Raw genomic sequence first — 18,403 nt, forward strand, 5'->3', positions numbered from 1 at the left:
ACAAAACCTTTTAACAGAGACTAATATGGAAAGTTAATACCCTGTGTTGATATTGCATTGATATTAGAAACATACAATTTATGTAACTGTAGTGTTTTTTTTCCCCTGGCATATGAAATGGAGTTAATGAAGAATGAAAACTGAAATTTTATTAGGAACAAAGACTAAGCCAAATATAATTTTTATTCAGAAATAATAAAGCATTTATATAGCTGCCCTCACACATTTTTGGGGCTCAATAAATATCATAAATAGCTATAAATGAAAAGCGAAACAAGTAACTTTAAATCTTTAGAAAATAACCAATATATTAATTCAAAGTTCTGTTTATATAATTTTATCAAGGCATCACAAACACTACAGCACTTTCTAGTCCCTCAGCCAGTCAGTAGTTTTGTTGCTAAAATAGTTACAAACTAAAAACTCTATTTTAAACTGCAACGCTCTTGACTGCGTGCCTCAGAGTTTTGTTTCAAAGAATTCAGAAGAGCATATATGCTACCTTCTCAATTATGTAGACAATTTTTTAATAATATGTATTTGCCATAAAACTATACTACTGTGTTAGACAGTATTATAAACAAATAGAGCAACACTGTACTTGCACTACACTGCTATTCACTAGTCTATGTGAAGAACACATAGCTGTGTTCAACTTTTAGAATTTCTAAAGCTATAGGAATACTGGAACGCTGAACAGAAAAAGCACAGCAAAGTCTATATACAGGAAATAAAAATTCCTTCAAATTATATATTTTAGTATTATATTATGAGTCTTTTTCAAAGTTGATTGGGTATATTTACTTCACAATCAAGACATTATTACATATGCCATCACAGAATATGATAAAATCTACAGGCTGGACAAATGTTTTCAAAATGTTAATATTCTGTTGAAAACATTTTCACAAAAAGCCTACTCATCTTCTTGCATCACTTTTTATTGAAAGCTCTAAATTAAGGCTCTCACACATCAAAGAATACAACTAGACATGTTAAAAGAATGAAACAAAAAAATAAAACAGTAACGCAAGAAGGAAAAGGAAACATGCACCACCCCCCCCCACACACACACACAAGCACACTCACATGCACAGAATAATATAACCTCAAGGTCTAAATCTGTAAACAGAAATTTTGGAATATCATTTCCATCACAACCTTTCCTCTACCATGGAAACACAGAATTTCCTCTAACTCACCTGTCACAAAGACTCTGTCTCTGGAACCCTCAATTCATGGAGCATGATCTACCAATTTCACTTTTCCTTCCAAGTCTCTATCTTTCCTCCTCCTCTCCCACTTCTCTCCCCCAAAAATGAGAAGAAAAGAACCTACCAAGGTGGAAACTAAGACCCTGTAAGTATAAAAAGAGGTATCAAGTTACTTGGACAACCACCTAAAGGTCAGTTATGATCTTCCTCTTTTCCTGCTTCACTTCCTCACATCAGGAGTTAGTGAATACTCCTTCTTAGCAATTCCTCTGATTTAAGATTTTGCTGGCTAAATGTTTCCTCATAATACCACTTGTGCAGATGTAAACAGTGAAATTAAGACTAAAAAACGTGTTGTAAGGCAGGAGTATTACACTTTGCTGTCAAATCAAGATATTTGTCTTTAACCAAAGATAGCCGGATGTTACTAGATCCATACTATGATGTAAATATGGACTTCTAATTTTACATAGTATGAACCCTCACACTTTTTTAATAATTAAGGTGATTTTCTACCATTAACAATTTTAATAACTATGGTACAGAAAGAAAATAAATGAAATATTTTACAGGGACCATTAGCTATTGTCCTTCATTATTCAGTTTTGAAAGACTGGCAGTATTGACACACACATACACACGCATGTGTGCAGGTGGGCTGATTCATTAAGCCAACATTTTTGTCATTAACTAAGTCAACATTCTGACCACGTGATATGCATATACAACATGCTACCTAAGATTCCTAAGACATGCATAAAATACCATGGCCTCTGCCCATAGGGGTTAATAATTTAGCAAAGATGGCAAGTACACACATAACAAATAAGGTCTGTAATAATAACATAATGTGATAAGGGCTATAACTGAAGTTGAAGCAATTTATTATAGAACAATCACAGGCTGCTGGGTGGCTCAGTCAGTTAAGCATTCAATTCTTGATTTTGGCTCAGGTCATAATCTCAGGGTGGTGGGATCGAGCCCTGCACTGGGCTCCACACTCATCATGGAGTCTCCTTGAATCTCTCTCCATTTCACTCTGCCCCTCCTCACTCAAGTTCTCTAAATAAGTAAGTAAATAAAGAAGTATTAAAAATCTTAAAAAAAAAAAAAAGGCAGAAAAATCAATCCTCCCTTTGCTACTAAATGAGAAAGAAGTAATATTTTAATGTTGATTCCACATTTAAAAATGCAATGAACGGGGCGCCTGGGTGGCTCAGTGGGTTAAGCCTCTGCCTTCAGCTCAGGTCATGATCTCAGGGTCCTGAGATCAAGGCCCTTACTGGACTCTCTGCTCAGCGAGTAGCCTGCTTCCCCCCCTCTCTGCCTGTCTCTCCGCCTACTTTTGATTTCCCTGTCAAATAAATAAATAAAATCTTTAAAAAAAAATTGCAATGAATATATACTTCCTAGGTCTTTGTAGTTATTAACTCACTTAATCCAAACAACCAATTTAGGAGATCGGAACCATGATTACTCAGTTTCCGAGAGTGGGTTAAGTAACTTACCAAAGGTTATAAAACTAGTAAGTGGCAAAACCAAAGTCCTTATAATGGTCTGCAAAGCCCTCTACAATCTGTTGTGCTATGCTCTCCCCACCACGACCACCAGCACGCACCAGCACCAGCACCACCACCTTTCATACCTCATCTTCCATATTCTCCCCCTGCTCACTCCACTTGAGCCTCACTAGCCAGACCTCCTTATCTCCCTAGATCTTCTAGCATGCTACTGTCTCCAGGCATATTGTACTGGCTGTTCTAGGCCTGGTACACTTCCTCCCAAAGATACTCCTAAGTAAATCCTTTACCTACTTCAAATCTTTGCTCAATCATCTTATTTAAGAGGCATTTTCCTGCCATACAATTTAAAATTGTAACCTGCCCCCACATACACTCTCACCCAATCCCACTTTAATCTGTTATACATTTTGCATAGTAGTTACCACCTCTCAACATACTATGTAATCTGTTCATGATCTTTTATCATTTTTCTACTCCCAACTATAAGCTCCACAAGGGCAGGAACTTTATTTTGCTCAATGACACATCTTAAGTGCCTAAAACAGTGCCTTGCCCATAGTAGATATTTAATAGTTTTTAAATGATTATATAAAGCTTAACTCCAACAGAGAAATAAAACTTCAGAAGCTTATACACCACACGACACTATCTCAACTACGGAATCACAGATAACAAAACTAAAGCTTCTAGAAAAGTCACATTAACCTAATGAAACAGCAAAACCTGATACCAAAACCAGACTAGTGAGGTTTTGGCAACATTACCCTTCAGATTGGTAAACTCCCCTAAAAAGTTTTAGAGATCTGGGGACGCCTGGGCAGCTCAGTTCATTAAGCAGCTGCCTTCGGCTCAGGCCGTGATCCCAGGATCCCAGCTCACCAGAGGTTGCTTCTCCCTCCCACTCTGCCTGCTATCTCCCTGCTTGTACTCTCCCTTCTCTGTTAAATGAATAAATAAAACCTTAAAAAAATTATTAAAAAGTCTTAGAGGTCTTAAAAATAGATTCAATCTACTGATGAGTTTACTATAAGCTTTATGAAACACTATCAAACAGAAAATCATTCTTAGCAATGTAAAGAACCATTTAATCCTACCTAATTTCCTTTGTTTTAAAAGACTGCTAATAAAGAATTTCAAAAGTACTTTAGAAAAGCTACAAAAACTGCATGTACTTTATAGCAGATCAGAAGAAACTTTAGTTTTTTTCAAATATTTCACATGCTCACTCTTTAATTCTACAAACCTAAGAACTTCTATCTCATTAAATATTTTCAAAGTGTATCTGTATGTTGTTTGCTCGGTGTATTTCAGACTAGCATATTGTTTCAACTGTCATCTTTGCCTAGAAAAGTAAGATTCCAATAGATGAGGTTTTGTGAATTTATGATCAAAATCCAGATGAGAGGAAACCCCCCACAAGAACTGTCTATATTAATTTCTGAGACAATCTAACCAAAACTTAGCTGTTTCAAGTATTTTATTATATATTACGCAGCCTAATGTTACTTCCGAATACAACCATTCTAGAAAAGCTAATTGAAGAAAACCATAGTTCTTGGCTAATTATCTCTTTTAAAAACCTCATTTTTAGGGGCACCTGGGTGGCTCAGTGGGTTAAGCCTCTACCTTCAGCCCAGGTCATGATCTCAGGCTCCTGGGATGGAGCCCCACATTGGGCCCTCTGCTCAGCAGGGAGCCTGCTTCCCCCTCCCCTTTTGCCTGCCTCCTTGCCTACTTGTGATCTCTCTTTCTTTGTCAAATACATAAATAAAATCTTTATTTAAAAAAAAATTTTTTTAACCCTCATTTTTAATTTCACTGAAATATGTAATGCTTACAAAATTTCAACTACTGATGCTTCCCTAAGTACTACCAAATAAAAAGGCTACTACCTCTTGTTCTTTAACTGTAATCAAGAAAAGCACAAAGCAATAAAAGAATATGTAATAGCACATATGGTATAAGAATCTGAAACAAAAAAATACTTTAGTATCTTTTAAAGTCCTTTAGAATCTTTTAACTACATAGCATTTTAAGGTGAGTCAAGTTCTAGGATTACATTAGTTCTTATTTTTGTGATTTAATGATGTTTTCTCAATGTTTAAAAGGGGGTGGGGGCTTGTTCCAGGCAAAAGATTTTTATAAATATGGTTGGAACTTCTAAACAGTAACAAAGCACAGATACCTGTTTCTTTAATTTACACTAGCTGCAGTAAAAATTAGAGTTATTAGAATTCTATATGAATGACAGTCCAACAGTATATTTTTCATGACCAGATCTTTCCCAAACAGGAAGGAGAGCCCAAAAATTTCAAACCAACCACCCCAGAAATTACCCAGAACTATCTGCCATTTCTACTCTCAACAAAAATCAGGCCAAAATCTTATAACCTTTTCAATTAATGTAGCTAATCCGCTCAGCTGAAAATGAAAATACTACAAAGGAATAATCAAATTCTTAAAAGAAAACTGACCAAAGTGAGTGAAATAAAACCACGAACTGAAAATTTCCATTTGCCCTTGACCTTTTCAAAGCACCTAAAAAACAAACGTTTGTCAAACAAGAAACCAATTGTCCACCACAAGCATTTTTATAAACTCCTTAGACTCTAAGCCACTAAAGAGGTAGGACTAACCTCGCAATCTAAGTTACCTGTTAAGGAGAGACACCTCCCGAAAACCATGACAAACTATCAAGCAACTATTTAATCCTTCCCCAATTTACTAATAGAAATTCATTTTTAAGATTGGTAAACCACTCTCAGCTGGTTAAGCATCCAACTCGGTTTTGGCTTTGGTTGTGATCTCAGGATAATGAGATCCAGCACTGTGTCAGGTTCCATGCTGGGCGTGGAGCCTGCTTGGGATACTCTCTCTCCCCAACTCTACCCCTTCGCCTCATGCATGTGCATGTACATTTTCTTTCTCTCTCTTAAAAAAAGGATTAGTAGGGGTGCCTGGGTGGCTCAGTGGGTTAAAGCCTCTGCCTTCAGCTCAGGTCGTGATCTCAGGGTCCTGGGATCAAGCCCTGCATAGGGCTCTCTGCTCAGCGGGGATCCTGCTTCCTCCTCTCTCTGACTGCCTCTCTGCCTGCTGGTGATCTCTGTCTGTCAAATAAACGAATAAGATCTTTAAAAAAAAAAAAAAAAAAGATTAGTAAACCAATAAACTCAAAAGGAAAGCTGCTTTACTTTTACTATTGTACGTAACTTTTTACTGAATACACAATAATTTGTAAATAACTTTATACTCTGATGATCAAGATCACACAAGCAAACTTTCAAATGATGTCCTCAAAGATGATACAAGCATACTCAGATAAAGTACTTCGTGGTATACAAACTGCTTTCACTTGTCACATTTCACCTGACCCCCTACAATTACCTAGGCAGGTATTATTGTTTATCTCTGAGGTTCAAGGGGTTAATTACACAAGTCCTTCCCAAGTTAAAAATATATTTAATGCTACTCTTAACAATGTCCTGGGAGTAAAAAAAAAATTTATGTATGTATATATATTTATATATTTGACATATAATAATATCAATGAGCATAAAATTTTAAATTAAAATGCTATCTATGACAGTTATCATGTAAGTAAAGAAAATTAAATAACCGTAATTTTTGTAACACAAAAATTATAAATTTTGTAACACAAAAATTATCCCAATAATAACCAAGGAAACCCTAAAAAATTATAATACTCATTTAAAAATTAGTTTATTTACATTGATTTTTTTAAAGAGTTAATTCTTTGTGAACAAAAACATAATGTTAAAATATTATTAAAAACCAAGATAAGATGAAACTGGAATTATTACTTCTCATATGGAATATAATTAACTCTCATTTTAAAACATACAAATGGTCCACAAAAAGCCAGTTCATCTTTTGAAATTTCCATCTTATTCAATCACACAGCCAATCATTCTTATCTCCTATCTAGAAAGCATGCATGCCCAGAGTTACACCAGACACCAGTACAATGTAGAGTTATGCCCACACATAAAACAAATGGTTTTTAATCTGATTAGCAAACTGAGATTTGCTATCAGAGTCATTCAGAGAATACCTCAAAAAGTGGCTGCAAAGGAGCCTAGTGAACGTAACTGCAGTAACTATATTAAGTTTAAACAATTTATGAAGTATGTTTGTGAGACTGTTCTTCTAAATAGAGGAAGTCGAGTTAGCAAGTCAACTCATTCAGAAACACGAGCTTCTACTAACGTAGAATGATGTTTTCTTATTTGGGCCAATTTATTCTCAATTAGAAAATCAGGAACTGTAAAGACAGGACAGGACATTTTATCTGCTCTTTTCAATCCATGAATTAGAAACAGGTTAAATTACCTGCATATTACAAGATTTTCATTTTGTTCTGAAAATATTAATATTAAAATGCTACAATGTACTACGGGAATTATTAAACATCTTAAGTGCAAATAATTTATTAAACAAACCGATCTTTGAAAAAATACTCAGAATTTATAACCTCATTTTAATTAACTACATAAAAAAATTCTGTTTATGTGAGAGATGCCTAGTAAAATAGCATGTATCTATTCTCTGGCACCTTCTTGAACTGGTTAGGACTGACTTTCCAAAAACTTAGGTGTCTGTTACTCTGATTTATAACCAAAGCAAGCATTTATATAGTGCTTAAAACTTCACAAAGCATATATCCATATACTATTATTTTCAAAGCTAATATAACCTGACTGGAGATTATGTAGGTTCACAAAAATTAAGGAATCTGAACTCCCTGTCTAGACAAGATGGCACAGATCTGTTTTCCTCCTCTCCTCCTCACTAAGCACAATTATAAACCATGGAAATAATGCAAGAGACAACCAGAGGGAAACTGAGAAAATGATAAGAAGGCAGTGAACCAGTCTGGGACCAGAAGACAAGAAACAAAAGAGCTGCAGGGTGTTTTGAGTCCCCATACCCAAGAGAAAAAGGCAACCCAGATTGGCATTTCCCGAGCACCAACTTAGCAACAGAAGGCAGACCAGAAAGTCACATTCTTCCCCCAAATTAAACTGGAGTACGTCTACAATATAAGGGGGAAATCCAAATGGAAGTCCAGCCAATAACAATGACCAGGGGAAGAAATTCTTCCTTACCCACTTGGCCTGAGACTGTTTTCTGCCCAGAGATAGAGACAAGTAGGCAAAACTGAGGAACCCAACCAGAGCAAGCAACTCAGTTTGGGCCAAGCCTCTCCTCTCTCACCCAGAGACTGGAGGAGGGAGAGAAAAAATGGGGAGGTATGGGATGAACAGTAGGAGGATCTTACCACAATTCACTCCTTCCATCTTGTAAAACCCAGAAGCCCAGCATGGGGAAAACCCTTTTGCTCCCCCAGGCAGCATCAACAAGGGCTGAATGGGAGCCCAACAGCATCAGATAAATTAAGGTGACCACAAAGACTCTGAAAATTAAATTGCCAGTGGAAACACAGTTTACAAAAGTGGGCCCAAATCTGTATGCTAAATCTAAATAGGGTCTACTAAAATAAAAACGTAAATAGAGTCCAGAGACTCCTAGAGATAAAACAGAAAAGACTCAAGAAGTAACTACATGAGTGAGGAAAAGATCATCAACTAAGGCCAATGCAGAGATGAATCAGACACTGGAATTATCTGACAAGGATTTTTAAAAACCATGATAAAATTGTATCAGCAATCAATTATAAATATTCCCAAAACAAGTGAGAAAATGGAAAATCTCAGCAAAGACACAGAATTTATTTTAAAAAAAAAATAAAGCAAAAGAAAATTATAGAGCTAAAAAAATACAGTAACAAAAATTTGAACTCACCTGATAAACTCAATACAAACAAATTAAGTCTGGGGCAACTATAGACCAATAACAAAAGATCCAACGTTCATATCACTGGAGTCGCAGAAAGAAAGGGGAGGTGCTGAAAAGAGTATTTGAAAAAATGATGGCTTAAAACTGATCAAATGCGGCAAATACAAACTTACAGATCCAAAAAAAAAACTGAGCAAACCCAAGACAGGATAAACACAAAGAAATTTACACCAAGATACACTATAATTAAATGTTCAAAATTAAAAACAAAGAAAAAACTGAGAAGGCAACACACAGAAACAACATACTACTTATAATGGAACAACAATTCAAATGACACCAGATCTCTGAAATCAAAGAGGCCAAGAAAAGTGGCAACAGTACTTTTTGAATACTGCCAACCAAGAATTCTATATCCAATGAAACTATTCTTCAGGAATTATTAAACATCCATTTAACAATCCATTTAAACTGTGACAACAAAATACTACAGAATGGGTGGCTTATGCACAACAAAAACTTATTTCTCACAGTTCTGGAGGCCAGAAGTCCAAGATCAGGATGTCGGTATGGTTGGGTGAGGGCTCTCTTCCAGGTAACAGACTTGTCTTTGTATCCTCACAGGACAGAAAAGGGCAAGAGAGCTCCTCTCTGGCTTCTTTTGTAACAGCACCAATTCCATTCATGAGGGCTCCTCCCTCATGACCTCATCACCTCCCAAAGGCCCCAACTCCCAGCAGGATTTCAGCAAATAAATTTTAGGGAAATACATTCAGACCACAGAAAAAACAAAGGGGCCATTTTTAAAAAGCATTCCCCAAAAAAGAAAAACTAAAATAAGGTGTCACCAGCAGCCATACTTAAAACACAGACTGGATGGAGAAACATTCCAAACAGGAAGAAAAATATAGGTATACACAACAGATTATCCTTTCCATTAGTTTTATAAATCATACTTGAAGACTGAAACAAAAATGACAACACTATTGCATACCCAAGACAATTATGCTTAAAAGTTGAGAAGGTGGGGCTCCTGGGTGGATCAGCCAGTTAAGTTACCTGCCTTCAGCTCAGGTCAGGTTTCTGGGGTCCTGGGACCAAGCCCCACGTCAGGCTCCCTGCTCAGTGAGGAGCCTGATTCTCTCCTCTCTCTGCTTCTCTCTCTCTCAAATAAATAAATAAAATCTTTTAAAAATATTAAATAAAAAATAAAAGTTAAGAAGGTCTACAGGGTAAAATAGAGGTGAAGTTAACACACTTCGGTTGAAGTTGTAAAATGTTGATACCAGCAGACTGTAAATCATATATGCATACTGTAAAATAACTACAACAACCACTGTAAAATCTACACCAAGAGACTCAAAAACATTATAAATATATCTTCTGCACATTATAAAAGATGGGAAGCCTAAAGAATGTTCCAGTAATCTGCAGGAAGGCAAGAAAAGAGAAGCAAAATCCAAGAATCAGAGAAAAGCAAAAACAAAAACAAAAACAAAAGCCAGCGGACATGAATGGTGACCAACCAATAATTACCTTAAATGCAAATAGCCTAAATAAACTAATCGGAAGACTGGCAGAACAGATTCTTTTAAATGGCCCAACTGTATGTTCCTAGCAAGAAATCTGATAACATATGTTGAAAATAAAGGAATGAAAAAGCTGTAACAATACCTTTTTTTAGAAAAGCACAGTGGCTATATTAATAACACAATCAACCAACAGAATCTAACTGATACACAGCTGATCTTTGAACAACTCGCTCATATAGTCAAAAGTCAAAAGTCAAAAAGTATAGGGGCACCTGGCTGGCTCAGTGAATTAAAGCCTCTGCCTTCGGCTCAGGTATGATCCCAGGGTCCTGGGATCAAGCCCCGCATCAGGCTCTCTACCCAGCAGGGAGTCTGCTTCCTCCTCTCTCTCTGCCTGCCTCTCTGTCTACTTGTGATCTCTGTCTGTCAAATAAATAAATAAAATCTTAAAAAAAAAAAAATTCCGTGTATAACTTTTGACTCCCCCCAAACTTCACTACTAAAGCCTAGTTGTTGACCAGAAGCCTTACCAATAATATTAACAATCCGTCAACACACATTCTAATATACTATAACTGCATTCTTATATAAAATTAGAAGAAAATGTTAGAGAAAATCATAAGGAAAACATATTTAAGTACTGTACTGTAAAAAAAATCCACATACTAAGTGTGGACAAGCGCAATTCAAACCCACATGGTTCAAATGTCAACTGTACATAGAATACTCCACCCAATGACAGCAGAATATACCCACAGAACTTTTCAAGCACCCATGGAATATTCACCAAGATACACCATATCCTGAGCCACAAAACAAACCTCAACAAATTTAAAAGAATTAAAATAACACAGAGTGCAGTCTGTGACCATAATGGACCTAAACTAGTAATCAATAACAGAATGACAACAGGGAACACACAGGAAGGGGGAAAAAAACACTTCTAAAAAGATCATGGGTCAAAGAGGAAATCTCAAAGAAAAATTTAATGTACACAAATACATAAGAATGAATGAAAATAAAAACATGTCAAAATCTGTGAAATGCACTGAAGCAGTAGTTAGAAGGAAATTTATAACACTAAATGCTTACATTAGAAATGAAGAAAGAGGGTGGGGGATTGTGGGGGGTAGGGAAGGAAAAAATGAAACAAGATGGAATCAGGATGGTGGGTATTATAGAGGGCACGGATTGCATGGAGCACGGGGTGTGGTGCAAAAATAATGAATACTGTTATGCTGGAAATAAAAAAAAAAAGAATATATATATATAATATATATGATATATAATATATAATTAAATATAATGTCACAATATTAAAAAAAAAAAAAAGATGGAATCAGGATGGAGACCAACCATAGGAGACTCCTGAACTCACAAAACAAACTGAGGATTGCTGGAAAGTGGGGAGGGGTGGGGGGGATTAGGGAGAGGGTGGTTGGGTTATGGACACTGGGGAGAGTATGTGCTATGGTGAGTGCTGTGAAATGTGTAAGCCTGATGATTCACAGACCCATACCCCTGAGGCAAATAATACATTGTATGTTAATAAATATAATTTAATTTAAAAAAAAAAGAAATGAAGATCTCAAATCAATAACCTAACTACCAACACAAGAAACTTAAAAAAGAAAAACATAAACTCAAAGCAAGCAGTAGGTAGGAAATAATAGAGAACAGAAATGAATGGAAACAGGAAAATGGAGAAAATCAATAAAGCAAATTTTTTAAGTCTCTAATATGACTAACCAATAGAAACAGAACACAAATCACCAAGATAAGGATTTTAAAAAGGTTATCACTGGGCCACTTGGGGGGCTTAGTCAGATGAGCATCCAATTTTTGGTTTCAGCTCAGGTCATGACCTCAGGTCATGGGAACTGGGATGGGCCCCAAGCTGGGTGCAGAGCCGGCTTAAGATTCTCTCTTTCCCTTTCTCTCTCTGGCCCTCCCCAGGAGCCCTCCCACACCCCCCAATTCCCACACACATGCGTTTTTTCACACTTTTTCACTCTCTTTTAAAAAAATAAATGGAAAATTGGTTTAACATTCAAAAATCAAGTAATATAAATAGTATACCCTATCAACACAGTAGAGGACAAAATCTGTTTTTTTCCTAGATCATCTCAGCAGATGAAAAATAAACATGACAAAATCCAACCCCTTAGCAATAGAAGGAATATAAGAAAATTTCCTCAATCTGATAAAGGCCATCTACAAAAAAATCTAACATTATACTGAATGGTAAAATACTGAATGCTTTCTCCCTACAACCAGAAACAAAACAAAGCTGTCTACTCTTGCCTTTTTTTTTTTTTTTAAGACTTTATTTATTTGACAGAGAGAGAGCGCACAAGAGGGGGTAGGCAGCAAGCAGAGCAGGCAGAGGGAGAACCAGACTCCTCATTGTACAAGGAGCCTGATGTGAGTGAGACTCGATCCCAGGGTGCTGAGATCATGACCTCAGCCAAAGGCAGAAGCTTAACCAACTGAGCCACCCAGGCACCCTACCAGCACTTCTTTTATTCAAACACTGTACTAGACAGTCTAACAAGGAAAATGGTGAGAAATTTAAATAAAAAGCATTCACAATGGAAAGGAAGCAATAAACTGAACCTCTATTTACAGATGACAGGATCTTATATACTAAAACTAAGGAATATACTAAAAAAAAAAAAAAAAAAAAGATGGGACCAGGGAGGGAGACAAACCATAACAGACTCTTAATCTCAAGAAACAAACTGAGGGTTGCTGGGGTGTGGGGGGAGGGACAGAGTGGCTGGGTTATGGACATCGGGGTGGGTATGTGCTATGGTGAGTGCTGTGAAATGTGTAAGCCTGATGATTCACAAACCTATAAAATAATTATATTATATGTTTAAAGAATAAACATTGTATGTTTTAAAAAAAAGAATATACTAAAAAAACTACAGTTACATTAATCAAGACAGTGGGGTAGTGACAGAGGGACAGACACACAGATCAATGCAAGAGAGAACACAAAACTAACCAACATAAATATACCCAAGAGATAATACAATTTAGTGAAAGACAGACTGTCTTTTCAACAAATAGTGCTGGAATACCTGGACATCCAAAGGCAAAAAAAAGTCTTGACTTAAACCTCACAACTTCATATAACAATTAACTCAAAGTGGATCATGAATTTAATGTAAACATAAAACTATAGAACTTTAGATGAAAACACAGGTGACATCCTTCAAGACCTAAAGAAAAGGGTTCTTAGACTTGGAACCAAAAACATGATCAATAAAAGAAATCAGACTTCAGGATGCCTGGATAGCTCAGTTGGTTAAGCATCTGCCTTCAGCTCAGGTCATGATCCCACTGTCTGGGGATTGAGCCCCACATGTGACTCCTTGCTCAGCAGGAAGCCTGCTTCTCCCTCTGCCTGAGACTCCCCGCTCCCCCTGCTTGTGTGTGCATGCTCGTGAACCTACCCTGTCAAATAAATAAATAAAACATAAAAAAAAAAGTAATCAGACTTCATCAAAATTAAAAACATTTCCCCTGTGCAAGAACTTGTGAAGAAGATGAAAAGATAAGCTGCAGACTGAGAAAATGTTTGCAAACCATGTATTTGACAAAGTCTTATATCTGGAATCTGGAATATATAAAGAACTCGTAAAACTTAACAGTTAAAAAAAATACATATATTCTGATTAGAAAATGAGAAAAAGGCACAAATAGAAAGCAAGAAAGTACATATGAAGATGTTCAATATCATTAGTCATTAGGGAAATGCAAGTTAAAGCTACAATAAGGTATCACTGCATACCTATTAGAATAGCTAAAATAAAAAATAACAATAACAAACCTTGGCAAGCATGAAGAACAAGTAGATCTCTCACACACAGCTGATGAGAATATAAAACAAAATAGCCACCCTGGAAAAACAGTTTGGAATGTTCTTATAAAACTAAACTTGCCCTTGCCATACAACCTAAAAGGCTCACTCCTGGGCATCCATCTCAATACACAACTGTATACAAAATCCTGTATGTGAATGTTCATAATTAACTTGTTTCTTAATAGCAACAGTGAATATACCCAAAGTCCTTCAACACATGAGTTTTGATTCACTGAAATATGTATTAATATATCATTCTTGAAATGACAAATCTACAGAGGTGGAAAATAAGACTGCGATAAGGGAGGGAGGACTTTTGGGGTGGGATGCAAATATAAAGGAGCAGCAAGAGGGGTTTTCTTTGTAGTGAGGGAACAATGCAGTACCTTCATTGTGGTGGTAGTTATATGAACTAATACATGGGAGAAAACTGCAAAGAACCATAAACACAAATGAATTCATGTTAAACAAATGGTGCAAAGTGAATAAATGTGGCAGTTTAGTTAAGAGTAATGTACCAATGTCAATTTAATGTCAGTAAGAGTAATGTACCAAGAGTAATGTACCAATGTCAATTTCCTGGCTTTATAAAATGTGTCACCATTTGGGAAGCTGGGTAAAGGATACACAAGACTGTACTGATTTTGCAACTTCTTGTGAATCTATATTTCAAAATAAAATTTGTTAACAAATAATATGAGAAGGGAAAAACAGGGTAGAGGTATAGATGAAACAAGAATGGCCATTAATTGCTAATCGTTGAAGATAAATCATAGCTATATGAAGAGTCATAATACTATTTATTTTTCCCCATAATTAAAAGTTAATAAGGGGCGGCTGGGTGGGCTCAGTCAGATAAGCATCTGCCTTCAGCTCAGGTCATGACCCAAGGGTCCTGGGATTGAGCCCCGCATCACATAGGACTCCATGTGCGGAGGGGAGCCTGCTTCTCCCTCTCCCTCTGCCTGCAGCTGCCCCTGCTTGTATTCTCGCTCTTCCTGTCAAATTAATAAATAAAATCTTAAAAAACAAAAAAGCTAATGAAAATATAAGAAGGCCATATATTGTAATATTAACTGCAGCTTCTCCAGCTTATTTTTCTTTGTTAATATAGATTTCAAATTATTTTCTATAAATTTTTTATTTAAAAGTTTTTAAAGAAATATTTGCTCATACAATCCTCTATCCCCTTTTGTTTTACTCACTTAAAAAATGTAACACTATGGGCGCCTGGGTGGCACAGTGGTTTAAGCCTCCGCCTTCAGCTCAGGTCATGATCTCAGGGTCCTGGGATGGAGTCCCGCATCGGGCTCTCAGCTCAGCAGAGAGCCTGCCTCCCCCTCTCTCTCTGCCTGCCTCTGTCTACTTGTGATCTCTCTCCCTCTCTCTGTGTCAAATAAATAAAAATGAATAATTCTCAACTGAAAAAAAAAAAAAGTAACACTATCGAAAAAAAATTTTAAAGATAAAAAGAACCCTACTGGGGCGCCTGGGTGGTTCAGTGGGTTAAGCCGCTGCCTTCGGCTCAGGTCATGATCTCAGGGTCCTGGGATCGAGTCCCGCATCGGGCTCTCTGCTCAGCAGGGAGCCTGCTTCCTCCTCTCTCTCTGCCTGCCTCTCTGCCTACTTGTGATCTCTCTCTGTCAAATAAATAAATAAAATCTTTAAAAAAAAAAAAAAAAAAAAGAACCCTACTGATACTTCTTCCTGAAAATACACTGCTTAATTTGAAAATATTTCATCTAAATACCCAACCTGTATTTCATCCAATTAATTTCACCTGAAAGTTCCAATATCTTTTTCTAACAGTTAAACCGAAAAGATCTTGCTAGAACAGACTTACTATTAGCACAGTAACTCACCATTATAGTGATCAGTCATCACACAATTCAAAATACCCAAAGATGTTTTAACAGTACAAGTTGGGTTTGCATTTGCAATGTAGCCTAATGTATCATAATTAACTTTGAATTGTTTTGTTTTAAAATCGAATGTAGTCTTTTTAAAATTTTCAAACACTTTTTTAAAAAGCAGATGCTGCCAAATTTACACAAGTTACAAAACCATGTTGGTGAATTCAACAAACACATGGGCATCTGAAAAAGTAACAATAATTCACTAAATACTGAGATTTTCACAATGCAATTATTTTTTTAATTATTTAAATGTATCTGCATACCAAGGAAAAATGACCAATACTGTTTCCCTCAGTACTGAAATTAATTTTAATTCAGTAAATTATAGTAGAAACAGGAGACCTGAGCTCTGCATTATCTGTGAGAACTTGAGTAAGTCACCATCTCTCTGAAACTCCATTTCCCCATCTACATACTAAGAGTTAAACCTTTAATCCTGCAGCTCCAAAATCCCATGTAGTGGTGATCTAAAATATACTTCATAACTTTTGACCCATGATCATTCTAATGACAACTTGGAAAAAGATTCATAACAATGTGACAGAGATTTCAATCACATTATAAATAATTTTTATAGATTTAAATTATTTGGGAGAATGTTATTCTTGATAATATGAGGTTGGGGTTTCTCAACATCACATTACTGACATTTTGCACTGGATAATTCTTTGTTGTAGGGCTAGCATGTGCACCATAGGAGGTTCAAAAGCATCTACCCACTAAATACCAATAGAATCCCCCAGCATGGCAACCAAAAAAGTCTCCAGACATTGCCAAAATCACCCCTAGTGGTGAACTATTGTATTAAATTAAAAATGTCCAGGCTCTTTGTGGAGATGGGAAGGAGGAAAAAGAAAAGACTATTTTTGCTTTTGTCAGATAGGAGGAAAGGCATAAGAGATGTTAAGGAACGAACAAAACAAAAAAGTTCAATTGCAACTCACATACTATGAAAAGAAAAAGTACTCTTTTCTTAAAGGCTAACCAAACATTGTTGTATGTAGCTAATGCAGTAATAGTAATGATATGTATAACAGTACAGAGAGCTGAGGAAAGCCCACATGTATTCCATCTGTACTTTTCTAAGCATTTTCAATAAAAAGTGTCCAAGGTTTTTAAATCAGAGGATAATGAAGTTAACATAATTCCTCTTCTCCCTTGCATTTGTGAGAAGGCTAAACAGTCTCAAGTTACCTGCTATTCTCCAGCCATAGAGAATATCCACATGAAAACAGTTAATTACAATAAGCATCTATCTATTTGAATCAAGTATAAATGTGCTACAAATGCCACGAAAAGTTAACACTGAGTAATATCCTGAAGTCCCTTTTGTATTCAAAGAAAGGCCAAAGACCATGAGAAGAAACATTTAAATGTTGCAACAGAAAATTAAACGTTCACACATTCACTTTTTGGCTCTTTAATACTCACTACAAAATCAACTCAGCCATATTTTCCACCAAACAGAAAAATACCCAGTTTCCTTAGTCTATTCTTGGATAGGTCACCAGACTGGGAATAAGAGACCCAGAGTCTATTCCCAGTTGCAAAACAGACTGGTAATCTCAAGCAAATTATTCACTCAGATTAAGGTTCTGCACCCGTATCATGCTGACAATACTGAAAATCTGCCCAGAAACAAGCACGACAAACCCAGGACTTCCTCCTGCACCCAAAGGACAACTGCAAACATATTTTTAGATATATTAAATCTAAAAATCTGAATAGGATTTTATTTATAGCAACATTTAACATAGTTGAAATTTCAAAACTGCGTGGTGCCTTTACCATTGCCCCCTATAAAAGTAATGAAATGTTTTTTTAAAATCACTCCATGCCCAGTTTTGCAAAACTATATGCAAACTATATAATGATAATTATGTAAAACAAAAAAGCTCTTTTTAATTCAAGTTCTTGGGAAGGGCTTTAACTTTTGCATTTCCTAGTAACTCTAGCTTTTAGTCTAGTACACAAGGAGTTCTTTCCTGACACCGTAAAATGTGCTCCAGAACGTCTGCAAAGCAAAAGTTTACCCCATAGCCTAATTACGGAGAGGCCTTAGGACAGTTCTTACCACTAAACATGCAGGCTTTACTAGCGCAACCAATATACGATCCTGGCGTTCATTTTTTGCTCTTATTTGTCTGGTAGACCAAATTACCCATCTGACCTTACGGCACACCATAAGACTGTAAACAGAACCCGGTCCAACAGAACATTTGAAAAAAGCAGGATTAGTAAAGAACAGGAGGGGGATTGTCAATTAACATTCGCCGGTCCCCGCTGACAGGCAGACACTTGTTGGCCACGGACAAGCCACTCACAAAGTTTGCCATCTCGCCGCGAGCAGGGGCCCTGCCTGCGCCGCGGGCCTCGACCCGGAAGACCGGTGCTGGAGGCCCCGCCACGGGCCGAGGCACCCCGGCAAGCAAAGCCCCGGCTTCTCGGCGCTCCTCCGCCGCCTCCCTGCACAAGGGCGCACTCACGCACGCGCGCGCACTCTCACACACGTACACACACAACAAAAGGA

The 18,403-nt window shown here is 36.7% G+C and overlaps 1 protein-coding gene across 5 annotated transcripts in view; it reads right to left on the reverse strand.

Moving 5' to 3' along the window:
• The window catches only part of ZNF148 (zinc finger protein 148), a 120,107-nt gene that overhangs the window by 87,562 nt on the left and 14,142 nt on the right, over window positions 1-18,403 (reverse strand). Inside the window, exon 2 of one of the 5 annotated variants that reach the window (XM_032335803.1) lies at window positions 1,203-1,357. The exons of the other annotated variants lie outside the window; for them this stretch is intronic. The gene's annotated coding sequence lies outside the window, so the exon portion shown is untranslated. The remainder of the gene's footprint in view (window positions 1-1,202; window positions 1,358-18,403) is intronic. 5 annotated transcript variants of the gene reach the window in all.

Source organism: Mustela erminea, chromosome 1, assembly GCF_009829155.1.
Source record: "Mustela erminea isolate mMusErm1 chromosome 1, mMusErm1.Pri, whole genome shotgun sequence".
NCBI lineage: Eukaryota > Metazoa > Chordata > Mammalia > Carnivora > Mustelidae > Mustela > Mustela erminea.